The following is a 5004-nucleotide window of genomic DNA, read 5'->3' as shown; positions in this document are numbered from 1 at the left end:
ACGAAGGACAAAGAATGCACGAGGACGAAGCGCTAACTTGCAACTACTGGTTTATTGAAAGAAACACATTTATAACAACAGCGTACATGATAACAGACAACCTACGTCATACATATCAGCAACAAGAAAAATTTTGATACCCCACTACACAAACTTATCGCCCCCTTCCCGAGCCACAGGCTTCCAAATAAGCAATCTCTTTTGCCGATTGCTTATTTGATTGCTTATTGCTTATTCCAAGATTCCGGGCTTCCAAGATTGCTTATTTGGAAGCCCGTGGCTCGGGAAGGGGGCGATAAGTTTGTGTAGTGGGGTATCAAAATTTTTCTTGTTTCTGATATGTATCACGTAGGTTGTCTGTTATCATGAACGCTGTTGTTATAAATGTGTGTTTCTTTCAATAAACCAGTAGTTGCAAGTTAGCGCTTCGTCCTCGTGCATTCTTTGTCCTTCGTCGTTTTTGCGCTATACATCTGTTAATAATGATCGACCAACTAGCCCAACAATGTACTTTACTAGTTAAACACATCCTTCCTTTTGAAGTGGTATCCTTGGTCTCTTCTTCGGGTGCACTGACAAAGTTGGACTAGTGCGGCTGCTGCACTCTGTGTTGGAGGAGAGCGGCTTTGCTGGCGATGAAGGAGCAGGGAAGCTGCCCTCCTGCGTCCACGGCCGAATTCTGCCGCAGAGTGGTCTCCTGCAGAAGCCTGGTGTCCCCGCCTTTAGGGTGCAGTTCAGCTGGGAGACCGAGGTGCGCAGCTGCATCTGCTGCTCCTCCGGGGCCAGCTGTTTGGCGTGTAGCTGCGACTCCCGCTGGGTCTGCCCAAACGAAGACATCTGGGCACGCCATCACTTAATCTGGGCCTACAGCTCAAGCTCATCCTTGTTCAGCGTGCGTAGCTCCTTCCGATTGGACTGCAGGTGATGCTCCTGCTCCTCCAGCACCTGGCTCTGCTCTTCCAGCTGCTTCTTCAGTGCACACAGTTTCGCTCTCTCGTCTTCAAGCTCATATCTAATGCTGTATTTTTTTTTAATTTTCAATTTCAATTCAATTGATTGTTCTTTGTGGGGCTACAAAACAGGCGGAAAAACTGTTTGGACCCATAGACAGCGGCTAGTAAGGGGTCGATGTGAGGGAGGCGATGTCAGCGAGGCGCTTATGGGCCTCCTTCTACGAGTATAGTTGCTTCAGCATAGCCAACACCGCCTCGATCTCGGTCTCCAGGTTGCGGAGCTCCGAGCCCTTGTTCTTCACGTCCGCCTTGGCCTGAACGATCTCCTGCTCCAGCGCCGACTTGTCTGTCTGCAGGCTCTTCGTTTCCGTGGCCAGCTCCAGTTTCCGGCTGCACCACGAGCTGAGCGGTTCTAGTATCGACAAAGCTATCAGAACCTCACCCTCCAGTTCTGATGTGGCCGGGAGTCGTAGCTTTGGGGACACAATGTCGGCAACCAGCACGGTGGGCAGGGGAGGCCCTTGGCCATCTCGGCAGCCAGGTGCATGGCCAGCACAAACTGCTTCCCGTTCAGGCTGCCCTTCGTCTGGCTGTCATACAAGTTCCAGATACGGACCACGTCAGCCCGTGGCATGCCCGTTTTGAGGAAGATGCCCTTCACACAGGCCTCGTGACCAGGCCGTCCATGTCGGTATTCGGGCTGGCAAAGAGCTGCTCGAACTTGGCCCGCTCAGCCAGCCCCACCACCCAGCCAGTATTCCTCGCCCACCGCGTTTCGGGAATGCGCGGAGAGTAGGGCGTGATGCGACCCTTCTCCAGCAGGGGCCTGGATGGAGGCACCATTCCTCGCGGCAGCAAATTTCGAATCGGCCAGTTGTAACGGGCCTTGTACGCGAGGCGCATCACCACAATAAACTCGTCTTCGCTCAAGGCACCATCCTGGTCCACATTGCTGAGGTACAACTTTCCCAACACGCCCACGGGGGCTTCGAGCAGAATATCCCCGGTTTATCCTTGCTGCCGGAAAGCGTACCCCTTTCAGGTCCAAGCAAAATGAGCATCGCTACATACTTGTCTGTGCCAGGGGCTTCCCCGACCAGTCCACACTGTTGACTCGAATTCGTTTTATCATGCTGGGCGGAGGCACGGGCAGGCTGAGGTGCACCAAGGAGGGGGCCTTGCCTCTCTGCCACCCGCCACCCGCCACTAGAGCCACCCGTTTCATGGCCACAAAGAAGACCCACTTGTACTGGAAGCCCGACCAACCACCGACCCAGCTTTCTGACAACGCTGTCTGCGAGTCCAGATTGCTTCAGGAATGCAGTAGTAGCAGTACAAATCTTTAATGAGCCTTATAAAGTAGGAGTGGTATACCAGTCCGGGAATCCAAGTGATGACCGGGCGATCGACGCCCTAGATGCCAATAGTTGCTGGACGTCCAGGAATGAAGCAGCCTCGAGGGCTCTAACATGGTTGATGCCCGCCTCATCAACCTGCTGATAAAAGGCTTCGTACGCTGTGGTGTGCCTTCCTGCGATTTGAGCAAGCGTGGGGAGGGCAGCCATGGCATCAACACCGAGAAAATTGCCGACACCTCCGCAGCCGCACAGACAGACGCAACCGCTGCAAGAGCGTAGGGTTCTTCAATTTGCTTCTTCTTCACCTCTATAGCTTCAAAGATGGAGCAAAGGTTGTTGCGGCAGCGAACAAGCAAATCGGCTGCAATTGTGAACTTCAAACGTCGCGATGGTTATGAAGGTTGCGTACTACTTCGTTAACTTTACGTCTTACGCGTCAGTGTAAGCTTCCTTCGTTTTTTCTTGAGGCGAGCACTCCCCACATCTCGTCGGCTCCTAGCCTACTCGCCACTCGCCCTCACACTTCTGGGCCGAGCACTTTCCTCCTCTTCACTTTTCTGGGCAGAATTTTGAGCATAGCCAGGCACGAGTAGAACCCAAGCTTAAAGAGTTCCTCTGCTAATAAATTAGGCTCGATTAAGAATAAATAAGGTTCATTGAGGTATAAAAAGGCTACCTCGAATAAAGTTATATCTGTATTTTTGAAAATGAGATAATTTAGACGAGGCGGTATAGCTAGATGCCGTAACGTCTGCATAGTGTAATTAGTACTTTCTTGAGGTATATGCCATTGCTCCGGTGTACGTGCATTGCAGTGAGGAATATAAATTATGAAGTAAGCCAACGAAGAATTCTAATGTTCTTTATAGTTTTCTTCGTGAAACATAATGCCAGTGAAAAATTGAGCATCTCGTAAATTTTTATCCGCTGCCATTTAGTGAAAAGTACGCCAGTGTGAGCTTTCGAAGGAAACTTACACAGAAAGCAAATAAAGGTTTTTTCCAACATAAGGAGACGGTTTAAATAAGGCGGTGCAGACACAAAAAGTATTAATGTAACGCCGTTAATATACTAAATACGTGACGATTAACTTCGTGGCTTACATGACGTTGCCCTTAAGAGGTGAAACTATTAATAAAGTTCTTGCTTTAGTCGGTTTTATATTGTTGTAAATCAGAAATACACCAATATTAATCCCACTTTTTGAGACAGATGTTATCCTCATCCCTTAATTTATTCTCCTCCGCCATACAGTTCACCAAAGGTGCACAGTTCTTGACCATCATAATCGGTGATTGTAGTCTCACAACTTTAAAGCTGCGCTAAAAAGCCGGTAGTCATCTTGTAATGGTATTCTGAACGTTATGGCTATGAACGTAAAGGGACATCGCGACGAACACAAAGAAAATGTTTCTTAGTTATTTCAGGTGTTGTACTGGCGCACCATTGTTGGAGGACACGAGGTTTCGTTCGCAAATTAACGGTCGCGAAGTGGTCCTCCTCAGAATATTTAAATTAAAAAAACGACATTGAAGTAGCGAACACTGACATTTCCGTCGGGAATAGGTGAACCAAATCACATGGGGCATCATCTGCATAAACTTTTCATTAAAACCATCTTTCGCCAGAAGTAGTTTAACGCAATTGGGATAAAAGCAAATCACACCACAGCGCCCTGGGCAAGTGACGAACTGAAAGAATGTACCTTTTCAAAATAAAACTGGACTCTAGGGGGTGGATAACGCCACAACAAATAAACTTCTGGTCAGCTCAAAACACAAGATAGCATTGAATGAGGCGGCCCCAGGATAGCGACGAAAAAATAACAAGGCATCATTCCTACCTTCACGCACCATTTAAGAATGCATACTGTATGGATGGTAAAACAAGCACATAGGTTAACGAAACAAAATGAGGTCTCATAAATAGCGTAGTAAAGGTGGAGCCGAACGATATAAACAACATTAGGTTGTTGTTTACTTGGTGTCCGTTCCGTAGTATTGGCTACAACCTCGTGTACCATTTTCCAAAATGAGTTTGGGTTTCGTAAGGGTCCAACTATTGCCACCGAAGCTCCCTGGCGAACCCGCTTGGTGAGAATAAAGCAGAAGTTTGCACCTAATTTCGAGTATGATGCGTGCAGTTTTAGAGGGAATGGCTGATGCGTCCAAGGGGTCACCATTGGATGGTCGCTGGTTCTATGCCAGAAGCATGGCGCGATGTAGGTACCGGTGTACTTGCGCGTTGTGGTTCTCGACTTCCAGGCGCGGCGGCATGGCATGGTCCATTGTGGTTGGCTGCCTTCTTTTGTCCTTTGAACTGATTCCTGAATATCTGCATTATACTCGCACCCACCAAAAATATTTTAGAATGATGTCTTCTTTTCAGAACTTTCATACAAGCCTAACTGGTGTCAATAGACGTATGTGCTATCTCTTTCAACTTTCAAGATGGTATTGTGACGCATCGTTCGTTAAAAATTCACGTACGTTAGAAGCATATACGCAGTTTCTTGTTGAGTGGTTCTTTCAATCCATTCTTTGCTGATGCTACGCCGTTGTCCTTTGGTGCGGACGCTGCTGTGCTGGAAAGCCTCTTGTATGAGCAGAGCATTAAAGATCGTTCTGCGATTCTCGCGAACGATTTCAGTGCTGCCTGGTGTAGTAAATCCAAACTGGAAAATAATTCGATCT

At 48.1% G+C, this 5004-nt stretch overlaps 1 pseudogene; it reads right to left on the bottom strand.

Annotated features, from left to right (window-relative positions):
* Window positions 1–864: 864 nt before the first annotated feature.
* On the bottom strand, window positions 865–2518 carry LOC144166066 (epidermal growth factor receptor substrate 15-like; annotated as a pseudogene).
* Window positions 2519–5004: the final 2486 nt, after the last annotated feature.

The sequence above is a fragment of the Haemaphysalis longicornis genome, unplaced genomic scaffold (assembly GCF_048455015.1).
Source record: "Haemaphysalis longicornis isolate Haplotype H1 unplaced genomic scaffold, Haemaphysalis longicornis Haplotype H1 scaffold_16, whole genome shotgun sequence".
Lineage (NCBI taxonomy): Eukaryota > Metazoa > Arthropoda > Arachnida > Ixodida > Ixodidae > Haemaphysalis > Haemaphysalis longicornis.
Note: the sequence above shows the minus strand (reverse complement) of the source record. Positions and strands in the feature narration are given on the sequence as shown.